This window comes from Leptopilina heterotoma, unplaced genomic scaffold, assembly GCF_015476425.1.
Source record: "Leptopilina heterotoma isolate Lh14 unplaced genomic scaffold, ASM1547642v1 Lhet_65, whole genome shotgun sequence".
Classification (NCBI taxonomy): Eukaryota; Metazoa; Arthropoda; class Insecta; order Hymenoptera; family Figitidae; genus Leptopilina; species Leptopilina heterotoma.
In genome coordinates this window covers 1805989-1833041 of record NW_025111152.1, presented here as the reverse complement: position 1 = coordinate 1833041, position 27053 = coordinate 1805989, and the positions used below count along the sequence as shown (strand labels likewise).

General features: G+C 31.8%; 1 protein-coding gene across 4 annotated transcripts in view; it reads left to right on the top strand.

The window, feature by feature from the left end:
* Window positions 1-27053, top strand: part of LOC122509959 (ecdysone-induced protein 78C) — a 118349-nt gene that overhangs the window by 23932 nt on the left and 67364 nt on the right. The window contains exons 1-2 of one of the 4 annotated variants that reach the window (XM_043624311.1): window positions 19511-19865; window positions 20083-20798. The exons of 1 other annotated variant lie outside the window; for it this stretch is intronic. The gene's annotated coding sequence lies outside the window, so the exon portion shown is untranslated. Of the gene's footprint in view, window positions 1-19510; window positions 19866-19890; window positions 20799-27053 lie in introns of those variants that run through there. 2 more of the 4 variants (XM_043624310.1, XM_043624312.1) reach the window with 2 other exon arrangements.

Genomic DNA, 27053 nt, shown 5'->3' with positions numbered 1-27053 from the left:
AGATAAAATTTCAAAAAATACAAAATCTGAATTTTTTGTGGAAAATAAAAATAGCGAATAATTTTATAAATTTTGATAAAATGTATACTTTATAAACATCAATTGATTCGTTTCCATGTCAGGAATGTAATTTTGACAAGAATCAATTAATATTTCGATAAAAGAAAAAATTATTTTAAAAAGTATACAAAAATCTATTTTTCCAAAAATTAAAAAATTGCTAAAAACAATTTTTTTTTATATTTTTGAAAATCCTGTCTGATTTTAGGTATTCATCACCGTAATACACCTACAAAATTTTATCAAAATCCGTCAAAACGTGTAAGAGAAAATTTGTTTACACTTGAAAAATTGTAAAAATAATTGATTCTTAAAAAATTGGGAAATCGACATCACACAGAGAAAAACTGAACTGAAAATGAGTCGTAAAAGTGACTCATTATGAGCTGCACACGGAAAAAAAAAGTTCGAAGATTATTCGGGAACTTCGTTCTTAACTCTTGGATACGGCGGGTTGTTCACAGAGAACTAAAGGTTGCCTCGTTTAAATATGTCATTTACTATTTCTCTACAAATTATAACTATTTCACCACTTCTCGGCAAACTGTTCTTGAAAAAGTCGGGAACTGTTCAAGAAAATCGAAAAGTTAGGCGAATGCAAGAAAAAATGGATTCTGCTTCCCCCCTCCCACTTCCCCTCCTTGACACGTCCGCACACACACACACACACACACACATTTATCCTTGAAGATCACATACAATTTTTATTTTTTATTAAGTTTCTGAAATAGAAAAAACCATATGAGAGAAAAATCGACGGCGGCTGGAAGAGAACTCGCGTACCCGAGGAATAGAAGTCCGGCGTCTTATCCACGTGAGCTAAACAGGAGCGTTAAATACCTCAGCATAAAATAAATATATAAGGCACGCAAGTCTTACTGACGTTGAGACTGGTGCGCACAGTTTCTGCGCACCAAGATTCCTTGACGAGTTCCCGAAAATTTCAGAAACAGTTGCGGCCAGTGCCATGGACTTTACATGAGAAAGAAATGAAAAAAAGACTATTGGACTATTTACAGCGTTTTCTAATACAGTTCCCGAATTTCTTTCAAACATTCATTGATTACCATTGAATGTTCGACGCTAGTTCAGAGCTGTTACCACGTATCCAAGAGTTAGGAAATAATTCCTGAAATATCTGGGAACTTTTTTTTTCCGTGCAACAAAAATGAACCTCGCAGATGGCGCCACGTTCTATGTCATTTAACATAGACTCATTTTGAGTTGCAACAAAAATGAGTCCGATTTTATTCTGTGGCAGTATATGCTTTCTTTGAGAGGAATCAAAACGAAAGGATTCAAACTCATTCTTTTCTATATTACAGTGCAACAGAATTTCACTTTTTTATTATTTCTAGGATCGCATAGGGTGATTTTTATAGGTTTTTTGATGCTGAATGCGAATCCGTAATCAGAATTGTTCCATCACCCTAGGTTTTCGAGAAATTTGACCTTGAAAATTGAAAAAAGGACGTTTTTGGGATGCTTTTCGGTTTTTTATCAGGGTACAAAAATTTTTTCTAAGGTTTTCATGATGTGCGTACGAAAGCTCACATCATCCTCAACAATCTCCAATTTGAACATTTTAAAAATATCCATTTTTCGATGAGTTATCTTTGTTTTTATTAAATTATTGTTAAAGAATTTGAAATGATAAACAAAAAAACAATGGTTAATTTATTTTTGATTTTCCTAAGAATGTAATAGTTTCTTTAATGAATCATTGGTTCCTGCTTGAGATTTAATGGGTTAATATTAATAATATTAATATTATGTTAATATTTTTCTCACTGTTATCCGATTTGACGTTACGATGCGAACTTCAAACAAGGATAGCTCATCGAAAAATAGATATTTTTAAATGTCAAGATTGGAGATTGTTGAGAAGGATAGCTTTCGTACGCATATCATGCAAACACTAGGAAAAATTTTTGTACCCTGATAAAAAACAAAAAAATACCTCAAAAACGGCATTTTTGCTGATTTTACTTCAAACAAAGATAACTCATCGAAAAATAGATATTTTTAAAAGGTCCAAATTGGAAATTGTTAAGGAGGATATGGGCTTTCGTACGCATATAATAAAAAACCTAAAAAAAATTTTATACCCTGATAAAAAACCAAAAAGTACCTCAAAAACGGCCTTTTTTCAATTTTCAAGGTCAAATTTCTCAAAAATCGAGGGTAATGGAACAATTCTGATTACGGATTCGCGTTCGGCATAAAAAAAACCTATAAAAATCACCCTATGCGATCCCAAAAATAAAAATGCTGTTGCACTGTGTATTTAAACCCCAGTAGCACGTAATATTACAGCAATATTGAGAACAGTGCCTTAACATTACCAATATTGTCTCAATGTTGTTGATGTTGCTGGAATACTGCTGGAATGTTCCCAACATTACGTGCTACTGGGGAAACATAGTCGCATCAAAATTTAGTTTCTTGCATTTTTTATATAGTTCTTTAATAAAACGTTGATTAATATTTATTTTACATTCAATTCTTTAAACTTTGATACTGAATTTTTAGTCATATATCCATGCAATTTTAAATGTCGATTTCTAAAAAATTGACATTAAGATTCCTTATACATGTCGATTGTGTCCCCTATTTTTCTTATAACTTCTTGCTCTTTAAAACGGTATTATTTAATAAATTGATTTCAATTTTAATCACACAATTAGAATTAAAATGCATGCGAAATTAAAAAGAATATAAATCTGTGCACATGAATTATCTCTAAAGGAATTAAAATGACTTAGTTTATTATTATAAATTGATAGAAACAATTATTAATAAAAAATATTAAATGAAAAATTATTTTAAAGTTCATCTGGAAAATAACCTAATCTTGCAAATTTCATTCACTAAATGTGAGAAAGAGAATATCATTAGATTGAAGAAAACCTTATCAAATATAAAGTACCTACACGGAGAAAAATGGAGTTTGAAAAGCTGGGAGTCAATATTGAAAAAACAGGACTCAGTCAAGTAAAAGTACATTAATTATTCATTTCCATCAAGCATCTAAGGGTATTGCATATAGTGTAAAGAGGGCCTTAGTTCCAAATGTCACTGTAAAGAGCATTGAAACACAGGCGAAACGAGTGTTTCCTTTTATTCACTTCGTCAATTTTATATAAAAAAAACAATAACCAATCATTAAAAAAAAGAAAAATGTGTTAAATGCACTCTTTATATATTCATATTCCTTAATTCACAAGTTTTATTCTTCCCACATCTTCATACTTACAATTAACAACTAAATGCATCGGAAAATCTTACAACCATACGGGCTTGAACACCTACCTAACCATACAACTAAATATACGCATAATTATAAATCGCACGCTTTTACATTAAGCCTCTCGGCTACGCAATCGATGGGGGAAATTTCCTATTTAAGAAACATCCCTTACCAATGAAATAAATTAGATGATGCGTGGATTTTACTTTGTAATTAATGTAAGTATGGATGTCAACAATATTCATAATATTGAATAAATAATATTGTCAACTAGTTTAAATTTGATACGGTTATTAGAATTTAATAATAAATAAATAAAAAACATTAATTTTTTCTTAACCTTTTTCAAGTTTGACAGTCCTCATGGTAAATTTGATTATTCTTTTTTTTCGTGTACAAAATAGTGAATTGACCTTGAATGAAATGTATAATTAATTATTCTCACAGCAATATTCAATAATTTAATTAACTTAACTGCACTGCATAATAGTTGAGAGTAGTAAGAGTAAGTGAAACGGTAAGATAAGTGAACGGCTACAAAAACGCACAGATTTGTCCACCAACTGTTACTCGGGGGTTTTCGGGGTCGCTGATTACGAATCCGGTTTCAGATTTTGAAAATTCAAAATGGCGGATCCAATATGGCGGACGACATTTTCAAAAATTCATCAGATTCACTTGAAACTTGTTATTAGGGGTTTTCGGGGTCGCTGATTACGAATCCGATTTCAGATTTAAAAAATTCAAAATGGCGGATCCAATATGGCGGACGACAATTTCAAAAATTTATCAGATTCACTTGAAACTTGTTACTTAGGGGTTTTCGGGGTCGCTGATTACGAATCCGATTTCAGATTTAAAAAATTCAAAATGGCGGATCCAATATGGCGGACGATAATTTCAAAAATTCATCAGATTCACTTGAAACTTGTTACTTAGGGGTTTTCGGGGTCGCTGATTACGAATCCGATTTCAGATTTAAAAAATTCAAAATGGCGGATTCAATATGGCGGACGACATTTTTAAAAATTTACCAAAAAACCTTTTTTTACTTAAAACTTTTTACTTGGGGTTTATTGATGTTGTTGATTAGAAATGTAATATCGATTTTGAAAATGGTGGATCCAATATAAGGACCAGTAATTTTTATTGATGTCGTTATTGATGTCGTAGATTAAAAATTGTAATATCGGTTTTGAAAATGTCGAATCTAATATAGGAACCAGTAATTTTGAAAGTTAACTACATTTTTCTAAATTCTGTTAGTCAAAAGTTGTTTATGTCTTACGTCTAAATCACTGTAACTATCATTTCTGTTGAAAGCGATTGATTGTCAGTTGTTTTGTTGATTGCGCTGTTTAAGTTTTTCAAGTTTGCCCTGTTATTGCGTCTTTAATCTACAATACTGTCATTGTCATTTTTGTTGAATGCGACTGTCAGTTGTTTTGTCCATTGCGCTGAATGTGTGTCTAATGTGTTATTGTCTTGTCTCTTTAGCATTGTCACTGTCTTTTTCGTTTAACGCGACTGTCAATTGTTATATTAACTCCGATTTTTATGTATGTATAATATTTATCGAATATAGTTAGTATTTTCTCTCTCAGAACATATGTGACTGTCCACGAGAAAACAAGGCTTAGGTCCAAAAAATCAATTTTGATTTTTTTATGGTAATCGACAGATTTTATGTTGCTTTTTCAAATGCAAAAGTCAAAAGTTAAAAATATCAATTACTTTCGACAATATATCGTTTTAAAGATGGGTATGTCAAGCGTAGTTAACTTCAATCGTAGTACTTCAATCGCTCGCCCTGTGAAATTCACGTTTGGGAGCTAAGCCTTGTTTTCTCGTGGACAGTCACATATAGTTGTACACTTTTAGAAATACGATCCTTCCTCTATGAGGAAGCAATAAAAAAAATGTCAGGCAATAAAAGAAAAAGAAATAATTTTCACAATGTATATTCCGATTCATCAGATGATACTAATTCTGACAGTAATGAAACTATTAACGAATTCTTAATTGGTGAAAACAGTGATAGCGAAACAGATGACGTACCTCAGAACACATCTGATGTATCAGATCAGGATTCATGCGATGAATCTGAGTTACCTCTAAAAGTTCGATTGAAAAATATTTTACATGATCTTAAGTGGACCAACGCTGGATGTTTTAATCCTATCATTCATCCTTTCTCCGATAATAATTCTGGTCTTCAATCAGACTCTGGGTTAAATGTTCAAAGCAGTCCAGCAGAGATTTTTAAAGCTTTTTGTGGTAAAGATTTTATGGACATGATTTCTGCACAAACAAACATTTATGCAGAAACTAAAACAGACAACCTTAGAAAAGCGGGAAAGTTAAAACAAAAATCTCGAGTTTTGAATTTCCTTCCTGTAGATAGCGAAGAAATTTATGTTTTCCATGCTTTGGTTATCTTGATGGGCATAATAAAAAAACCTAAAATAGAAATGTACTGGACAAAAGAACCTGCATTAGAAACCCCTTATTTCAGAGAATGTATGTCTTATAATAGATTTAGGCTTATTCTTTCTTTGCTTCACTTTGAATGTCTCAATGATGACAGTCCTGATGTTCTTCATAAAATTCGTCCAGTTTTAAATCATTTAATTACAAGTTTTCAGGCAGTTTATAGACCCGGAGAAAATATTTCGATTGATGAATCGTTATTGCTCTGGAAAGGTCGTCTAAAATTTAAGCAGTTCAACAGAAATAAGAGATCGCGATTTGGAATCAAACTGTATGAATTGTGTGAATCGAAAAGCGGATATGCTTATAATATAAAAATTTACGCAGGTAAGGATGAAGACAAGTCTTATACTGATAAAAGAATCGGTATCTCTGGAGAGGTTGTAAAGCTACTAATTGGAGATTTGAATGGACAAGGTCGAACCCTTTATATTGACAATTGGTATACATCTCCAATGTTAGCTTTGCAATTGCACAATCAGAAGACAAATGTCACTGGCACTGTCAGAATTAATCGGAAGCGTTTACCCAAAATAAATGTAAAAGAGATTAAAAAGGGACAAATGAAAGTTTTCCACACTCCTAAATTATGTTTTGTAGCGTGGCATGATAAGAAAATTGTGACAATGTTGACAACTGTCCACACACCCGAGTTGATTGACACTAGAAAAAAAAATTTTAAGACTGGAGAAAGAATCAAAAAACCAAATGTTGTTGTTTCTTACAACAACAACATGGGTGGTGTTGATACGATGGACCAAGGAATATCACCGTATCAGCTTTCACGAAAAACATTGAAGTGGTATCAGAAAGTCTATTTTCATTTAGTTGACATCGCGATTTTTAACTCATTCGTGATCTATAAATCCCTTCATCAAGAAAAAAAAATCACTCTTTTAGATTTTAAACTTTTACTCGTACAAGAGCTTATTCAAACGCATCATAAAGAGGACAGCCCAGGCGGAAATTTCCAACCGGCGCGGATCCTAGCCCGTACTGACGCCGGTGTAACTGTACTGGCTCGGAACCGCCTGCCAACCGAATGTGAACGGGCATTCTACCGAATAGTGACTAGGCCAGGAGCGCGCTGGCAACCGGCTCGGAACTGGCATTCTACCGCCCGCTGACCGGCCGGGAGAAGCCGTTCCGTGTATAATTCAACCGGCTGGGACCTGGCACTCTACCGACCGTGGATCTTTCATTTCCTAGCCAGATGTGCGCTGGCAATGCTGGCATTCTACCGACTGACAACCGGGTCGGATCCAAATGATAATTTCAACAAATATCAATAAAAAAATAATAATTAATTGCAAAAGATAAATACTGATGACAATTCATTGACAGTTCACTTTACACATTTTTTATATTTTTTTATACACTTAAACGCAATTTTTTATTACATACACATTTGAAAAATCTTAACGCTTGGGGGTACGAACCTTACGCCTAACCGAATATTTACGCACCGAATTCACGCACGCTAACCATTATGCTACGCTCGCATGGGATTCTCAAATCTTAAATACTCTCAAGTGTCACTAGCTCAAATAAAACTTGCAGAATTACTACGCGTCAATGATACCGCTATATTTTCAATACTTTATTGAATGTATATTTAGGACTATTTCAATATTTCGTTAAAAAAGAAACTTGTTATATTTTTATTATTATATAATACATATATTGAATAATTGTTTCTCAATATAATAATATTGAACGTAATAATATTAGGTAGGGCGTTGTCGGCAGTGGCGAGACAGCGGGTATAGCGAGACACTGCGATATTTCAAACAGCTGAGATGACAGTGTTGCTTTTTTTGGTGTAAAAGTAAAGTTTTATTCTGTTGAAGCTTTTTTATATGATACACACTTTCTAGATGTAAAATCTGTCACTATAATGCTGTCAATAGTTTTAAGCAAGTTTTAAAGTTTTATTCTTCGTATGAAAAAGTGTTTATAAAATTAAACTTTTCAAAATTTGGTTAACGGCAAATATTTTAAGTTATTAGTATGTAAGATTCCTTCAAAATTCCTAGAACATTATGCATAATAGTCCGATAGACACAATTGTAGATCGTTATTACCGTAAATCACTGTTTCGGCAATGGCGAGACACTTATTGTCGGCAGTGTCCGGATACTGCTTGTTTAAATCCAATAAAATAGTACATTTCTAAATGACTTCGGTATTATTTTTTTTAAGTTTTGTCGGCAATATTTTGCATAACAATAACTTAATCTTAAAGTTCCCAGATAACAAAATGCGCGTTGTGTGCTACTAATATCATCTGCACGCGTGCCGATTTATCCGCACTATGCGCGTTCACTGGACCACTCAGATGCGTCATCATATGCGATCCATAACTGTCGCATATTGTGATGGGCACATGCGTGACGGTATAATGCGAATAAATTATATTTATACTTCAGCCTTATTTGAATTAAATAAAAAGAAAAGATTATTGACATTAGTAATTTTTTTTAAATTAAAATGTTATTTATAAAAACGATTTTAATTTAATATTTCAGTACAATTTTGGAATTGAAATTGTTAAAAACTTCCAAATTCTTTTTTTGAGGTTATATCTAATACAACAAAAATATATATGTACTTTAAACAAATTAAATTTAACTTTCTTATTTTGCTGCAGTACTAAAAATTAAATCCACAATAATTCCTCACAATAATATCGCAATAAAAAACAATAAAAAATGAAATCACAATAAAAACTTATTTTGATAACACACCACAAACAATGCTGTCGCCATTATAAAATGTGTGATTGCCGATACGGGTGGTTGTGCATCATTAATTGCGTGCGTATTAAGTGCAGTTCACTGCACACGCATTCACAGCATTCGCACTGTGGATGGTAAAATGCGTATGGATTGACTCTTCTAGCGAGTCGCACTTGTGAACGGAACATGCTTATCATTTTGTATCACAGGCGCTTACGAAATGCAGTTCACAACACTCGCATTATTACCAGCGTCACAGACGATAGTAAGATGCGTATATGAACCGACTCATCTGGTAAGTCGCAGTTAGTGCAAGAAACATGCGTTTAAATGCGACGCACGATTGTTATCTGGGTTGCGTATGTATTTTCAAATAATCCGTAATAATAAAAATAATAATCTTAACTCTTATTTTTAGATGTAAAAAACGTAATCAATTTAAAAGGGACACAAACGAACCCAAATGCTTTGAAATTGAAAGCCGTAAAAGACATTGTAATTGAAAAATTTGCGATTTAAAGTAATGTCTCGCCACTACCGACGTTTTTAAATGTCGGTAGTCGCGGGACATTTTTGAAATTCGGTAATAACTTTTTTTTTTGAAGACATATGCTATCTATGAGCCTGTTTACACCGCGTCGCATAAATGTATTCCTCCGCGCGCATAAACGTATATTCCTCCAGGAGAATAAACTCGCGTCTGCGCAAAGTGCTTCCCAGCTGTGTTGTGAAGAGTTAGAAACCGCTGGGAAGCACTTTGCGCAGACGCGAGTTTATTCTCCTGGAGGAATATACGTTTATGCGCGCGGAGGAATACATTTATGCGACGCGGTGTAAACAGGCTCTATATTATGTAAATTTGTAAAAGATAGTCTCACTAGTCTGTCTGCACAAAAGCAGACCAAATATTCATGAAAATATGAGTCCTACACAAAAAAAACAAAGCGTGTCTCGCCACTACCGACTCTCCCCTAATAATTTTAATTAATATTTTATTAATTAACATTAATATTATTGAGAATTAATAATAAATTAATAATATTAATTAATAATATATTAAAAACAATAAATTTATTATTATTAAGATATTATTAATTAATATTAATATTAATAATTTATTATTAATTTTCAATAATATTAATGTTAATTAATAATATATACCTAATATTAATAAATAACAAATTTTTTTAATAATTTAATTTTCAAATAATAAGTCTGAATAAATAATTACTTAATATATTGATTAGATGAATTTATTAATAATTATTTTCTAAAATAATGCAATTACTTGTAATAATTATTTAATTTATAACGTGACAATAAATGACGAGATCCGCAGTCGGATCCGCCCCAGTACCGAGCCAGTACAGACTCAACATATCCGTCATTCTTCCGACGCCGCAGAAGAATAAGATCCGCCGGCGGAAGAAATCCAGTTCCGAGCCAGTACTGACAATAGTGGGAAGACGGTTCCGACAGTCGGAGCATAATCTGTACCGCGCCGGTTGCTTTTTCAGATCCGAATCGGTACAGACCGTCGGTACTTGCGGTCTGTACGGGCGCGGATCCCAGCCGGTTGTAAATTCCGACGTTCGTCCGACTTTTCCGCCTGGGAGGCAGTTTCAATCAACTCGAATTGCATCAGGTGTACATAATAATCATTTTCCAGAAACGACTGAAAAACTTGACAATGGAAAGATGAAATATAATCGTTGCCTTGAATGTTACAAAAAAAACATTCGAAAAGAGACTTCAATTTTATGTAAACAATGCGGTATCGTTTAAAAAGATTTTCGTAATCAGCGAATACCCTCAAGTAACAAGTTTCAAGTGAATCCGATAAATTTTTGAAAAAGTCGTCCGCCATATTGGATCCGCCATTTTGAATTTTTTAAATCTGAAATCGGATTCGTAATCAGCGACCCCGAAAACCCCTAAGTAACAAGTTTCAAGTGAATCTGATGAATTTTCGAAAATCTCGTCCGCCATATTGGATCCGCCATTTTGAATTTTCAAAATCTGATATCGGATTCGTAATCAGCGACCCCGAAAACCCCCGAGTAAAAAGTTTCAAGTGAATCCGATAAATTTTTTTTGTCGACATTTTGAGCCCACTTATGAGATTTTGGTCTTGACTGCGAAGGGGTTAAACAGTCTTGTTTAAGCTGATGAATGGGATAACTTGTGTTGAGTCCCAAACTGTTCAGCTATGAAACTTCTAATACTATAGTGTGTACCTGTCACATATTATTCTATAAAGGAGTACTACACTGACTGCATAAATCATTTTTCCATTTTTCTCCGTGTAGAAAAATTTAGACAAAATTTTTCTGAAAACACAGAAATCTTGGTTAGAATTTCAGCTTTAAAATAAGCCTTCGAAAATTAAAAAGGGTTAATCCGTCTTCGTTACATCATTAAAAATGTGAAGCCGTGTTTCGACGATTGGTGACGACTCGATTCTAGCTTCGCGTGGCTGCAAATAGGAGAGAAAACAGGGACGGATTCATGCTGGGGAATAATAAATAATGATGTTTCACAAGTAATATAAAGAAACTCGAAAGTTCATCGTTGCCCGCATGAATTCGTCCCTGCTTTCTCTCTCATTCCCAGCCGCTCGATGCCAGAATCGAGTCGTCTCAGTTGAATTTCAATGCAACAATCGGTCGAAACACGGCTTCACATTTTTAATGATATATCAAAGACGGATTAATCTTTTTTAATTTTCGAAGGCTTATTTTAAACCTGAAATTCAAACGAAGATTTCTGTGTTTTTAAAAAAATTTTATCTAAATTTTTTGAGATTTTTGAAAAAGTTGAAGTCAAGAGACAAAAATGAGAAAATTTGATAATTTTTTTTATTTATCTCTTACTCTACAACTCAAAAAATAGTTAACGAAATGACTTCAAAGACGGCTTATTTTACGCAAAATTTAATCAGCTTTCTAACCGTATTTAAGATTTTTTTGTATCGCCTTTTATTTAGCAGATATGATTGAAAAAGCGATGGCATGTTTTTTCATTTAGTCGCGTGTAATCGTCCTGATACTCGTGGACGGTAGTGTAATTCCGGATTAAATACGGACAGATTAGTACGGATTAGTACGAAAATTGTACGAAAAAGGATATCAATCGAAACGAAAACCTGAATCCGAAAACACTCAGGAGTAAACACTCAGTCCGTAATTAGTCCGCAACAATCCGAATTTATGACCGGTGAAGAATTCTTCTAAACTATAAGTACGGAATTATCCGAAATCAATATGTATCTAGAGAATACACTGAAAAAAATTTGGTCCAAATCTTCAACTACTATTACCTAGTTGAGTGGAAACTTGTTAAATTAATTACACAGGAAAAAAAAGTCTGACTCCGTTTACACCTTAAATTCAGCCTCGAAAACGGGCTAAAAGTAAAACTTTTTTTTTTAGTGTGCAGTTAAAAGATTTAATCCGAAACAAGTATGGAACAATAAAAAATCTGTATGCAAAGAATCCGGTAATAGTCAGCGGCAATCCGAATAATATACGGTCAAAACACCCCAGTCCGAAAATAAGTCTTATAATAATATGGAATTTGTAAATATATACAATCCACAGACGGTCCGAAACAATCCATATTCAATCCAATTCAAAGACTTAATCCGGAATGATTTTGGTATAATATTGAATTTGTATATTAAAAACAATTTGGATTAAATTAGATGAATTCAAACTGTATTTAATTATAATTTCGTATTACAAAAATCTGACCATAACCAAATTAATTACGGACTTAATTGGACTAATTTCACATTTGCAAGTCGCGTATTATCAGACTAACTTCGGACTAGATCGTACTAATTCCGGATTCACTGGATATACACAAACCGTATTGAGTTTGGATTTATCCGGACTAATTCTGAGCGACAAAAACCTGTCCATAAGCACACTGAAAAAAAAATTCGACAGAATGTGCTTTTTACTCAGGCAACTTTTGCCTAAGAACAAAAGCAATTTTTGCCTTTTTTACATAAAGGCAAAAATTTTAACTAAGGCAACTTTGACCTTTATTTTTAAAGGCAAAAATTGCTTTTTTCTAAAGAAACAATTTTAATTTTTAAAATTTTTTAATTAATTAAAATTAATTAAATTTTTTAATTAATTTTTTAAATTTTTTAAAGGCAAAAATTTTAACTAAGGCAATTTTGACCTTTTTTAAAGGCAAAAATTACTTTTTTCTAAAGAAACAATTGCTTTACGCCTATTGCTTTTGTTCTTAGGCAAAAATTGCCTGAGTAAAAAGCACATTCTGTCGAATTTTTTTTTCAGTGCAGACTGTTTCAGATTAGCTGCGGATCCACTGGTTAAACCAACCGGATTACTTCTGCATTTACTAGTTGCATATGATCTGATTAACATCGGACTAATTACGGATTCAATAAAATACTGTATTCAGTTCAAACATAATTCAGGGTGGAAAGACTCCACAATAAACCGTACTCTTGCGGACAAATTCCGGATTAGTCCCAAATCGGACATAATTCTATTATGATTTTGAACTCCCATGCGAGCGTGGTATAGTGGTTAGTGTATTCGATTTCGGTACGATATAATGTTAGATAGGTGTAGGTTCGAATCCCCAAGCGTTAGAAATTTTAAGTTAATGTAAATAAAATTGCGATATGTATATCGAAAAATATGTTGAATATACCATAAAGTAATGATAATTAATATGTGTAATTTGTATAATTATATTTTTATTAACATTCACTAAATTGTCCGGTCTAATTTTTGACTGTTTCGGACTAATTCCGGATGACAAAAACCTGCCAATAAATCGCACTGTTTCGGATAAATTCCGGATTCACTAGTTAAAATTAACTGATTAATTTCGGACATCATCGGACCAACTCCGGATTTACTACCCTACTGAAAATCCCTGTATAAGATCTTGTACAAGAAAATGCATACGTTCAGCAGCTGAACTTGTACAAAAAAATGTACAGTTTCTTGTATACGGATTTGAAACAAGTTCTTGTATTGGAACTTGTACAAGAAAATGTACAAGAAAATGTACAGACTTGTACAAGAAAAGAAACTAGTACAAGAAAATGTATATGATCTTGTACGGGTTCATGTACAAGTACTTGTACATATCCCTATTGAAAATCCCCATATGGGAAACCACACGGGAAACCACATGGGATCCTATGTCAAAAACCTTGTAAAACCCTACTTCCATGAAGGAAATCACGTGGTTTACCATGTGGTTTCCCATGTCAAACCATATGGGAAATTGAGACAGGATTTTAGTTAGGAATAGACATGGGGAATTTGAACAGTTCATCTATGCATAAAACCATATCAAATCCCACATGTTTTTCCCAGTCAAATCCTAAACCGAATCCCATGTGAAAAACAGTATCATATATTTATAATGATTTTCCCATGTCAAATCCTAAACCAAATCCCATGTGAAAAACATTATCCGCCTTATTGAATATCCCTACATGGGAATCCACTTGGAATTTTACAAGGGATTTCACATAGGACTTTATATGGGAATTGACATAGGATTTCATGCAAGATTTCACCTAGGATTTAATATGAGATATCACATAGTATTTTATTAAAGATCCAATGAAGAAATTTTCAAAGGATTAAAAATTATTTAATAAAAAATTAAATAATAAATAGTATTAGTGTTACAAGTCATCAAAAAAGTAAAAAAACTATCATTTGAAACACGTCCTCTCTGCTACAGGTTCTCAGCTTTTATATACTTCCAGAGTCGTCTCAACAGCAAGAGAAGTCACTTTCGCCACCTAGCGGTGAAAGTATAGGAATTAAGTATCATTACTAAGGAAACCATGTGGAATCCCAGATAACAATCGTGCGTCGCATTTAAACGCATGTTTCTTGCACTAACTGCGACTTACCAGATGAGTCGGTTCATATACGCATCTTACTATCGTCTGTGACGCTGGTAATAATGCGAGTGTTGTGAACTGCATTTCGTAAGCGCCTGTGATACAAAATGATAAGCATGTTCCGTTCACAAGTGCGACTCGCTAGAAGAGTCAATCCATACGCATTTTACCATCCACAGTGCAAATGCTGTGAATGCGTGTGCAGTGAACTGCACTTAATACGCACGCAATTAATGATGCGCAACCACCCGTATCGGCAATCACACATTTTATAATGGCGACAGCATTGTTTGTGGTGTGTTATCAAAATAAGTTTTTATTGTGATTTCATTTTTTATTGTTTTTTATTGCGATATTATTGTGAGGAATTATTGTGGATTTAATTTTTAGTACTGCAGCAAAATAAGAAAGTTAAATTTAATTTGTTTAAAGTACATATATATTTTTGTTGTATTAGATATAACCTCAAAAAAAGAATTTGGAAGTTTTTAACAATTTCAATTCCAAAATTGTACTGAAATATTAAATTAAAATCGTTTTTATAAATAACATTTTAATTTAAAAAAAATTACTAATGTCAATAATCTTTTCTTTTTATTTAATTCAAATAAGGCTGAAGTATAAATATAATTTATTCGCATTATACCGTCACGCATGTGCCCATCACAATATGCGACAGTTATGGATCGCATATGATGACGCATCTGAGTGGTCCAGTGAACGCGCATAGTGCGGATAAATCGGCACGCGTGCAGATGATATTAGTAGCACACAACGCGCATTTTGTTATCTGGGATACCACGTAGGATTCCATGTGGTTTCCTACGTGGGGATTTACATGGGATTTTACTCAGGAATTCATTTAGGAATTTATTTCTACTTAAATTCCTAAGTAAAATCCCATGTAAATCCCCACGTAGGAAACCACATGGAATCCTACGTGGTATTCCACATGGTTTCCTTAGTAATGTTAAAGATTACTGTCGCTCCTATACTTTCACCGCTAGGTGGCGAAAGTGACTTCTCTTGCTGTTGAGACGACTTTGGAAGTATATAAAAGCTGATAACCTGTAGCAGAGAGGACGTATTTCAAATGATCGTTTTTTTACTTTTTTGATGACTTGTAACACTAATACTATTTATTATTTAATTTTTTATTAAATAATTTTTAATCCTTTGAAAATTTCTTCATTGGATCTTTAATAAAATACTATGTGATATCTCATATTAAATCCTAGGTGAAATCTTGCATGAAATCCTATGTCAATTCCCATATAAAATCCTATGTGAAATCCCTTGTAAAATTCCAAGTGGATTCCCATGTAGGGATATTCAATAAGGCGGATAATTTTTTTCACATGGGATTTGGTTTAGGATTTGACATGGGAAAATAATTATAAATAAATGATACTGTTTTTCACTTGGGGATTGACATGGGAAAATCATTATAAATAAATGATACTGTTTTTCACATGGGATTCGGTTTAGGATTTGACTGGGAAAAACATGTGGGATTTGATATGGTTTTATGCATAGATGAACTGTTCAAATTTCCCATGTCTATTCCTAACTAAAATCCTGTCTCAATTTCCTATATGGTTTGACATGGGAAACCACATGGTAAACCACGTGATTTCCTTCATGGAAGTAGGGTTTTACAAGGTTTTTGACATAGGATCCCATGTGGTTTCCCATATGGGGATTTTCAATAGGGATGAACACGTTCATGTTCTTGTACATTTTCTTTACACATTATTTTTAAGTTGTAAAAATGATAAACATTAAAGGCTGCGCAGTAGTTTTTATAAGCCTTTAGAGCTGCGCAATAGTTTTTAGCTTGCCTACACTGAGAAAAATAGAGTTTAAAAAACTGGGAGTCAATATTGAAAAAACTAGACTCAGTCCAGTAAAAGTACATTAATTCATTTCCATCAAGCATCTTAGGGTGTTGCGTATAGTGTATAGAGGGCCTTAGTTCCAAATGTCACTGTAAAGAGCATTGAAACACAGGCGAAGATTATAAGGCGCGCTGCAGTGTGCATAGTAGAGAAACTGGACTCAGTCCCCTACTTCGAAATTTTCACAATAAAGGAACGCAGGCGCGGAACCTGTCAAAATAAATGGCCGACGCGACGCGAAACGAGTGTTTCCTTGTATTCACTTAGTCAATTTTATATAAAAAAACAATAACCAATCATTAAAAAAAAGAAAAATATGTTAAATGCACTCTTTATATATTCATATTCATTAATTCACAAATTTTATTCTTCATACATTTTCATACTTACAATTAAGAACTCAATGCATCGGAACATCTTTCAATCATACGGGATTGAACACCTACCTAACCATACAACTAAATATACGCATAATTATAAATCGCACGCTTTTACATTAAGCCTCTCGGCTACGCAATCGATGGGGGAAATTTCCTATTTAAGAAACATCCCTTACCAATGAAATAAATTAGATGATGCGTGAATTTTACTTTGTAATTAATGTAAGTATGGATGTGAACAATATTCATAATATTGAATAAATAATATTGTCAACTAGTTTAAATTTTATACGGTTATTAGAATTTAATAATAAATAAATAAAAAACATTAATTTTTTCTTACTAACCTTGAAACCTTTTTTAAGTTTGACATAGTCCTCATGGTAAATTTGATTATTCTTTTTTTTCGTGTACAAAATAGTGAATTGACCTTGAATGAAATGTATAATTAATTATTCTCACAGCAATATTTAATAATTTAATGAACTTAACTGCACTGCATAATAGTTGAGAGTAGTAAGAGTAAGTGAAACGGTAAGATAAGTGAACGACCATTAGTGTGAGAGAGAGAGAGAATAACTTGTGGTTTTCGAGTAGGTATCTACTTTATGTGCACGGTGTTCATTTTTCGAAAGAACTGGACTGAGTACTATTTGTTCAATATTCGCTTCTATTATTGACTTGTGTTTTGTACACTGCCGCGTTCTTTTAACAATTACATGAGAAAGAAATTTCTCATTCCAATTTTTTATACTCTTATTCCCTCTTAGATTATATAAACAGTCTTGTTTAAGCTGATGAATGGGATAACTTGTGTTGAGTCCCAAACTGTTCAGCTATGAAACTTCTAATACTATAGTGTGTACCTGTCACATATTATTCTATAAAGGAGTACTACACTGACTGCATAAATCATTTTTCCATTTTTCTCCGTGTATAAAGTGAAGAGTCTTAACAATTATAAGTTATTAAAATGGCAATTTAAAAAAAAAATTATTTATAAATTTACTTATTCCAATTTTCTAAAAAAAATTTATTTATAAATTTACTTGTACAAGAACATGAACGTGTTCATATGTACAAGCACTTGTACATGAACCCGTACAAGATCATATACATTTTCTTGTACTAGTTTCTTTTCTTGTACAAGTACTTGTACATTTTCTTGTACAAGTTCCAATAGAAGAACTTGTTTCAAATCCGTATACAAGAAATTGTACATTTTCTTGTACAAGTTTCAATAGAAGAACTTGTTTCAAATCCGTATACAAGAAATTGTACATTTTCTTGTACAAGTTCAGCTGCTGAACGTGTGCATTTTCTTGTGCAAGATCTTATACAGGGATTTTCAGTAGGGTAGTTATCCAGTAAGAAACGAAAAATTGAAAAGTATTAAAAAGATTCTATTCTTTTGAATGCCATTTCTGTCCAATACTTTTCTATCCAGTGAGACCAATATGAAAAGTAACGATATCAATCATCTTGAATACCCACCCACATAGCACAACTTTTCACTGTAAGGTTACCTGAGACGACATCTGTAGGGCTTGTAAGGTTATCAAGTAAGAGTGTGGTAAACACGATGAAGTCTAAAAACTTCCGCCTTACTGTAGCCTTACACATGAAAGTCACTGTAAGCTTACACAGTAAAGTCACTGTAAGCTTACACGGTACCCTCACAGCACCGGGATATTCAGGATATCCCAGAGACGTCCTGGGGATATCGATTTGTTTTCGGAAGTTTGGATATCTCTGGGATATCCTAGGGACGTCCATGGATATCCAGAGGATAATCCAGGGATATCCAAACTTCCGAAAACAAATCGATATCCCCAGGACGTCTCTGGGATATCCTGAATATCCCGGTGCTGTGAGGGTAAGGTCATTGTAAGCTTACACAGTAAAGTTACTGTAGGGTTACACGGTAAGGCCACTGTAAGCTTACACGTAAGGTTATGGTAAGGTTATACTGTAAGGCTGTGGTAAGGTTATTATTAAGTTGTAATGTTGAGGTAAGGTTGTGGTAAGTTTACAAATTATAGAAAATATTAACAAAATAATTAATAATCTAATTAAAAAATAAATATTAAAAAAAATTAAGTTTGTTGCTTTTCTAAATTTTGGAAACCTAACATGAAACAGAAAATTTTGGAAACAAATTTGGGGGCACTAGGACTCGAACCCGGGATCGACGCGCATAAACCTAACACTCTAACTAACTGAGCTAAGTGGGGAACCGGCGACGCGACGCGCTATTCAGACTTTTCACGTTTGCAAATTGCGTCCCTTGTGACGTCACAATCAACTTTTTCAGCCTCGCCAGACTTACAGTCAGCTGTTAGCGTACCTTATTAGAAGTTAATTTCATCCAACTTTTTATTAATACCATTGGATCTGAAATTAAGTCCGGTGTATTACAAATAAATTACAAACTGAGTTTTATTTAAGTAAGAGTACAACTAACTTTAATTTTCAGTTAGTTTTTATGATTAAATAAAGTTGATAGCTTAAGATAAGTCAAAAATTAAAACTAGCCACCATTAAATTTAAGACTTTGTTTTTACTGTGCAGTGAATTTTCTTGACATCTGCCGGACAGTTACAGTATTATAATACCGACCGCGAAATTCAAATTGAATTATTTTTACTCGAATTTTTTTCGTTCAACTTTCAATCCCTAATTATATTGTGCAGATAATATATTAATATTGCAATATTCAGACAATGAGTTTTTGAAATAAAATAATTATTGTGAATATTGGAGTAGACGAGGAGAGAAACTTTTCGATTGGATTAATAATTATTGGCAAGGGAATACAAGGTGGTAAAAATGTATAATACGTAACCAGAAAGTACGATATAAAGAGCAAAATCTGTTTTAGCATAAGCAAGCGGGTACCGTGATCATGGGTATAGAACTATAGGTATAGCAACTGTTAGAGCCTTCTCGGTACTTTTCGGTCATTGAACTATTATCGTTGGTGAACCCAGTTGGTCCACTCCCTCCTCACCGATTCCAAGCTCTGTCTTGCAGCAGCTTGTTCCGTCCGGTCCCACCATACCACACTAGTGACTCCTCACGTTCCTGGACAGCTCTTCCCCTCGACATCCAATGGCTTCTGCCTCAACTCCCCACCAGGTAAACATACAACTATCCACCCGATTCTCTTCTTTCTAGTCTTGTTCACTCTTCCCTCCTTCCAATATTTCTAACTCCCCTTCCTCTAAAAATCTCCTCTCCTCACTCTCCTCACTCTCCTGTGAAACATCGCTTTACTGTTTGCTGTACTTCCCTGCCTGCGCGAGTGCAGTGCCGTAACACCACCAACTTATCTCTTTTATTATTTACCTCACAGGTACGCGAAACTTGAACGCAACGATTGCAGAGAAATGGGAAAAGACACTGCACTCGCATAAACATTCAGTATCTTTAAGCATGCGACAACGCTTCAACTAATGAATATTCCGTGAACACGTGATCGCATAACCACCTTAAATATATCTTTTTTCAAACCGAGACATTTTCTTCAAAATAAACATTTTTTTTAAAATCAATTTACATTTCTTTATTATTATTCTTTATTTTCTCTTTTTTCCCATCATCAAGTTTATGTGACTCGATTTAAACTAAAAGTGTACAAAAAAGACAATTTTTGTGTCATCGTAACAAAATGCACGTGCTTTTTCATAACTTTTGAAAAGGTAACGTGCATACCTTCAATAAAAGTTGATGTGCGATTTGTATGTGTTTATACTTGCGGGTAAACGGTGAAAAGGTGAAAGTGATTTATTGAAGAACGATATACTTTTAAATCATTGCCATTTAAAGGACTGTGTCATTTTCATTTTTTTGTCATTTTTAAAATTAAATTATTCTTTCTCAACCTGTCGAAAAAAAAGAAGAAAAGAGATGGATTACAACTAAAAATTTGAAATGGAAGAGAAAATGAAATTTAACCGGAAGTATCAAGTCATCAGTGTAAAAAGTGACATTTACTTGAGAGTTTACAGTTGATAACTTGAGATAATAAAATGCTATCAAAATGTCAAGAAAAAATTGGAGAACTACATGGTAATTATAAAGAAGAAATATTTTTACTTTTCTTTGAATATTATTGATATCGTAGAGCTTATAGTGGGGTAACTCGCTTAAAACCGGCTATTACAGGAACATTCCCTTAAGCTATCATGGAACCTTTCCAACATTCCTTTGAAATATTACATCCACATTTAGGACTATTAAAATGTCCGATCTTTTGAATGTTCCTTTAGAATAACTCTGAATTTAAATTAGTAAAAATGTTTACTAATTTGAATTAGTGTCTGACTTTTTGCTTTTGAATTAGTAAATTCAATTAAATTTACTAATGAATATTAATTTCTATTAATTTATTAGTAAAATTTACTAATTCAAAACCAAAAAGTCAGTCACTAATTTAAATAAGTACATATTTTAACTAATACAAATTTAAAGATAGAATATAAGAATATTTTATTGGTATATTACTTTTAAAATTTATAACCTGCTCAGTTCGAAATAAATTTATAACTTATCCAATTGGCGCGAAAATAGAATACTATATCGTCAATAATATGAATAAAAATATTAAAATATTTTTATAAGATTTCAATGGATTCATTGTAAAAACAAAGTCTTAAAGTACTTACAGCTCAAACATGTTTTTTCTTAAACTCAACTCATTTTTGGGCTTAAAATAAAAAAAAACAATTTCAGGTCTTAAAATCAGTTTTCTAATCAAATAGTTAGTCAATATTTGGACTAATTTAAGTTGTTTTAGTTAAAATCAGGCTTAAAATAAGACTTATTTTTTATTCCCGCAATATTTTGATGGAATATTCCTATACATATTATTCCAAAGGGAAATTTAAAATTTTTTAATTGAGGCCGGATCGTTAGGATAATCTACTTCCAGTTGAATACTGAGGGAACCTTTGTATTCAAGAAATATTAACTGAATATTCTGTGAGAAATATTAAATGTTAATTGAATATTCCTTGGGAATCTTTATTTTCTTAATATTCCGAAATGAACGAAAGTTATTCTATACTTTACATTAGTATACATTTTTTTAAATATTTAAAAAAAAACATGTAAGGTATAGTTTTCCAAGGAATATTAATTATCTTGAAAATGCCTCTAATAAAATAGTGACATTCCATTATAGAATATTAAATTAATGCTCCCATGTAAATTTCTCATGAGTTGGAAATTTGAGGAATAGTAAAATTATGGTATTCTAAAGGAAAGTTGGGAAGGTTTCGTTGAAGGTTAAAGAAATATTCCTGCAAATTCTCATGTTATGTGGGATTACATTTGACAATAAGTCAAAAATCATAAGAAATAAGATTCTTTTATTTCAGCTTGGTTACAAAACTTAACTTCTTTTTATTCTTCACTTCCTTTCTTATTCTGATTACAACCCGAGTCGAAATTTAGACCCTACTTAGCCTCTGAAAATGTAGGGCTTATTCAGATTTAGCAGTCGTAAAGTAGGGTCTGATTTCAATACAATTTTTAAAAACTAGACCCTCCTTTGACTCCCAAAACAGGCTGAAATTTGCCAATCTTCCATTTGGAGAAGCAAAGGAGGGTCTACTTCTAAGAAACCTATACCGTACTTTTATACCTCGTAGACCCTACTTTCATACTCCTAGACCCTACAATTAGAAAAAGAAAAATTTGAAGATTTGCTCAGATTCAATTGAAGCACTTGGGATGAGTAAAAGTGGAATTTTATGTGTTTTATAGCGTCTATATACACGAAGTGTATATAGACGCTATAAAACACATCAGTATTTATGAATTTGGAGTACTTTTTGCATTTGCAGTGTTTCAAGTAATGCATTAAAAAATAATTCAAAATTTTCTTTTAGAATGTAGGGTCTAGGAGTATGAAAGTAGGGTCTACGAGGTTTAAAAGTACGGTATAGGTTTCTTAGAAGTAGACCCTCCTTTGCTTCTCCAAATGGAAGATTGGCAAATTTCCGCCTATTTTGGGAGTCAAAGTAGGGTCTAATCGTATTAGAATTAGACCCTACTTTACTACTCCTAACACTCAATAGACCCTGAAAATTCAGGGTGAAAGTAGGGCTTAAATTTCGACTCGGGAAGCGTCCGATTGTTATAGATACACTGTAAAAATTTTTCGAAATTTTTCTTACTGAAAAGTTAGAAATATTTCGAAAAACGTTGAGAAAATGATTTTGCTATACAAAGTTCGACATTTTTCAAAAAGTATAGAATAAATTCGAAACTTTTTCGAAAAGTGAGTAAGATTAAGTAAATTTCGTAAAAAGTTCGAAATTTTTCTTACTGATTTCGAATTTTTTCTTTACTAGTTATGAAGTATTGCAAAATGTTTTAGAAAATTTTCTAATTTTGTTACAAATTACAATCTTTCTAAAAACTTTAAGATATTTTTCTACCCATGTACAACAAAATTTCTAATAATATTCATAAATTTTTCTTAAAAATGTAGAACTTCAAATATCGTATGGTTATTTATTTATTAAGAACAAATTCTGTATTTTTTAATATAGTAAAAATTAATAATTAATGACACTACAGTTTAAAAGATATTTGAATTTAAACATATAACAATTTTATATTAATGGATTATATATAGTCCTCCCTTGTTATTAAGTGTTTGTAAAACAAACTATTTTTTTATTAATAACAAATCATTTTCATCATAAATTTTATTTGAAAATGCTGACCATCAAAAATTCAGAAATATTTTATAAAGTAAAATTGTTAATTTATAATAAAAGAAAAACTTTATAAATGTATACTTATATTAAATCGTTTTATCTCTATTTTGCACCCATTTATAATTTTTATGCTTATTGGAACAGCATTAATTAAATAACTGCAGTTAATATTAGTGAACAAATAATACCAATTGAAATTAAAAAACATCCTTACTATTTGTAGAGCAAAAAATCTTTATTAGCTATGCAATTTTTCTAAATTTTTAGTTAGAAAAATATCTGAAAATTTTACTAAATATATCGGAACACGTTGCTATAAATATCGAACAAAGTTTCGAAATTTATCTAAATATTTTGTTCGAAAAAAATCGAATAGGTTATAGAAATTTTTCTTAACGTTTGGTTAGAAAAAAGTCGAAAGGAGTTTCGAAATTTATCTAAAAACGTTGCTAGAAAATTCGAACTGAGTTTCGAAATTTTTCTTACCACTCTGTTCGGAAAAATTCGAAACAGATTTCGAAATTTTTCGACATTATTGTTTCGAAAAATTTCTAGCCTTTGCGAAATAAAACTGGCGAACAGTTTTTCGAAAAATTTCGAAAAAAATTTTTACAGTGTACATACTGTACATTATTATAAATTATTCAAATTGTCAAGTTTTAAAAATTTATATGCAAATTTTAATAATTCAAAATGTATCCACATATAGCAATTATTTTTTAATTAATTAATTAATTAATTAATTAAATTTTCTGAGTAAAGGAAGATATTAATTCAAAATCAAACCAATAATTAAATTAATTATTAGAAAATTAATAGAACAAGATATAGCAGGAACATTTCTTTAACCTTCCTCTGGAATATCATAGGAAGGATTCGAGTAATATATTTAAAAATTTTTCTGATGGGAACTTCACAATGGATCATCATTGAAACCTTACATTTTAATATAATATGAAAACATTTTGTTAATTCCAGAATCTTAACCCTCCTACGGTTTAATTAAATTGCAGAAATCGGTACCAAAATGGTTCAATTTACCTCGCAATTTACCCTGCATAGAAAATTTTATATCTCAACATGCTTTAATATAGTTTTTGGGGTCGCTGATTACGAATCCGGTGCCCATTTTTGAAAATTCAAAATTTTGTATCGAATATGGCGGTCTTTTTTCAAAAATTTTCTTACTTTTAAGGGGTCAGGCCACCATGCACGTGTAAAAAAGAATGGTCAAATTTGGGAATTTTTTCAAAGAGTATATTAAAAGCTATTAAATTTTCGTATTCAGTACTTTATTATATATATATATATATATATATCTCAAAATGTACCAAAAAATATATTAAACATATTTTTTTTATTATAAAATGGCCTGCTCCAGGATCCGTTTTAAATAATGACGTTTTTTGGAGGCCCAAAATGGGCGGAATGGCTGTACCGACAAATTTGAACCTGGAAAAAAAAACCAAAAATTTTCTTTTCATATACGCAATAAACTATAGTAGACCACGTAGGGATTTTTTGATATGTTGCAAATTTTTCTTTTTATAAACAATTAAGTAATTAAATTTGTGTACGAAAACAGTACTTTTTGTTTATATATACTTGCCATTTTTCGAGAAAACGATATTTTCAAAATCCCCTACGTGGTCTACTATAGTTTATGGCATATATGAAAAGAAAATTTTTGGTTTTTTATTGCAGGTTCAAATTTGTCAGTACAGCCATTCCGCCCATTTTGGGCCTCCAAAAAACGTCATTATTTAAAACAGATCCTGGAGCAGGCTATTTTATAACAAAAAAATATGTTTAATATATTTTTTGGTTCATTTTGAGAAATATATTAAAGTACTGAATACGAAAATTTAATAGCTTTTAATATACTCTTTGAAAAAATTCCCAAACTTGACCATTCTTTTTTACATGTGCATGGTGGCCTGACCCCTTAATCAAAATTTTTTTTTAATATCCGCCGTATTGGATCCGCCATTTTGAATTTTGAAAATCTGATGCCAGATTCGTAATCAGCAACCTCAAAAACCCCCCAAGTAATGATTTTCATAAGCTGATTTTATAAACTTTTTGATTAAATGCACATTATCCACTTATTAAAAAACTTGCTTGTTTAACTAGCATTTAAAGTTATGTAACTTTGATAAAAAAATTTTTTATCATTGCTAACAAATATTTTTGAAAAGCTTATAGCATTAGCTTCAATTTCCAGTTTAGATCATGTAATTCCGATTTATTGTTGACGAGTTATAAAATGTTTAGTTATCCCGAGTATACTCGGGGTTAACCCCGTTTTGGTACAGTCAATAAATTTACCCCGAGTTATCTCGGGACAAACCGTAGGGAGGTTAAAGAATATATAAACCTTCCTAAGGAATATTATTCAGAGAGTATAATTCCCTTGATATTGTACAGGAAGTAAATTTTACTAATAAGTTAGTAGAAATTACTACACTGAGAAAACTGGAGTATTGGACTAAACATCTGGAGGGACAAATCGTTGATATTTGAGAGTTAGCTATTGGATAACAATCTAAATGTTCAAATACACCATTGACAGATATTCGTGCCATTTCTCTTGGAGGTAAAATGAGTTTATAACAGAGGGACAAATTAACCATCTTGAGAAATCCCTTCCTTATCCGGCGCGAAATGAATAAATATGGCAACCTAACCCCTAAATTAAATACATAAAATGTCAGAAAAATAATTTCGCGCGCATCAGCACGGAGAGAAAAAAAAGAGAGCCGTTTGATTTGGCAAGAGAGCGCTGTTTTCCCTTTATAAAGCACAGCAGTAGCGCCGCAAACGTCGCCCAGATAACAAACGTGCCTGGCACGTCACAGGCACGATGGGCGGCGGACCGCGTGCCGGCTATTACGCACTGTTCTTGCCGTTCATTATTTTCAAGACCAAGTGTGCCTGCAATATGCCGGAATGTTTTCAACACTCTATAATTTCCTATTTATTAATTATTTTTTTTGTTATTTAGTAATTACATTTAATATATTTTAATTATTATAACTTAAAATAATTATTAACAGAATTAATAGTTACATTGTTCCTTTTGAATTAATGTTGAATTATTATATTATCTGCTCTCGTATAATATATTAATTAAAAAAATGAATGTCATTCTTCTTAAAAAGTTATATTTATATATAATATATAAAATTATATAATATAAAAAATTATTATAGATTATTAAAATAATAATAATAATAATTTTGTATTATTACGAATAATAAAAATATTTTTTTTATAAAAATTGAATCCTTATAATTAATATATGTACTAGTAAATGGTACGCGCGAAATATTTTGTTGAATTTATTATTATGCAAATTACAAAACATTTTATTTTCACATATGAATTTTTGAAAAGTTTCAGATTCAAACTTTCAAAAAATTAAATTTTTAACTAATTTACTAATCAATTATTCTTGTTTATTAATTCCCAAATTTTCAATAAAATTCTTTCCGCAAAAATTCAATTATTTTCATAAAGAACAATATTATTCTTTGTATGAATTAAATTATTTTTATAAATAAAATATTTCAAAAATTAAATTCACTTATTTTTA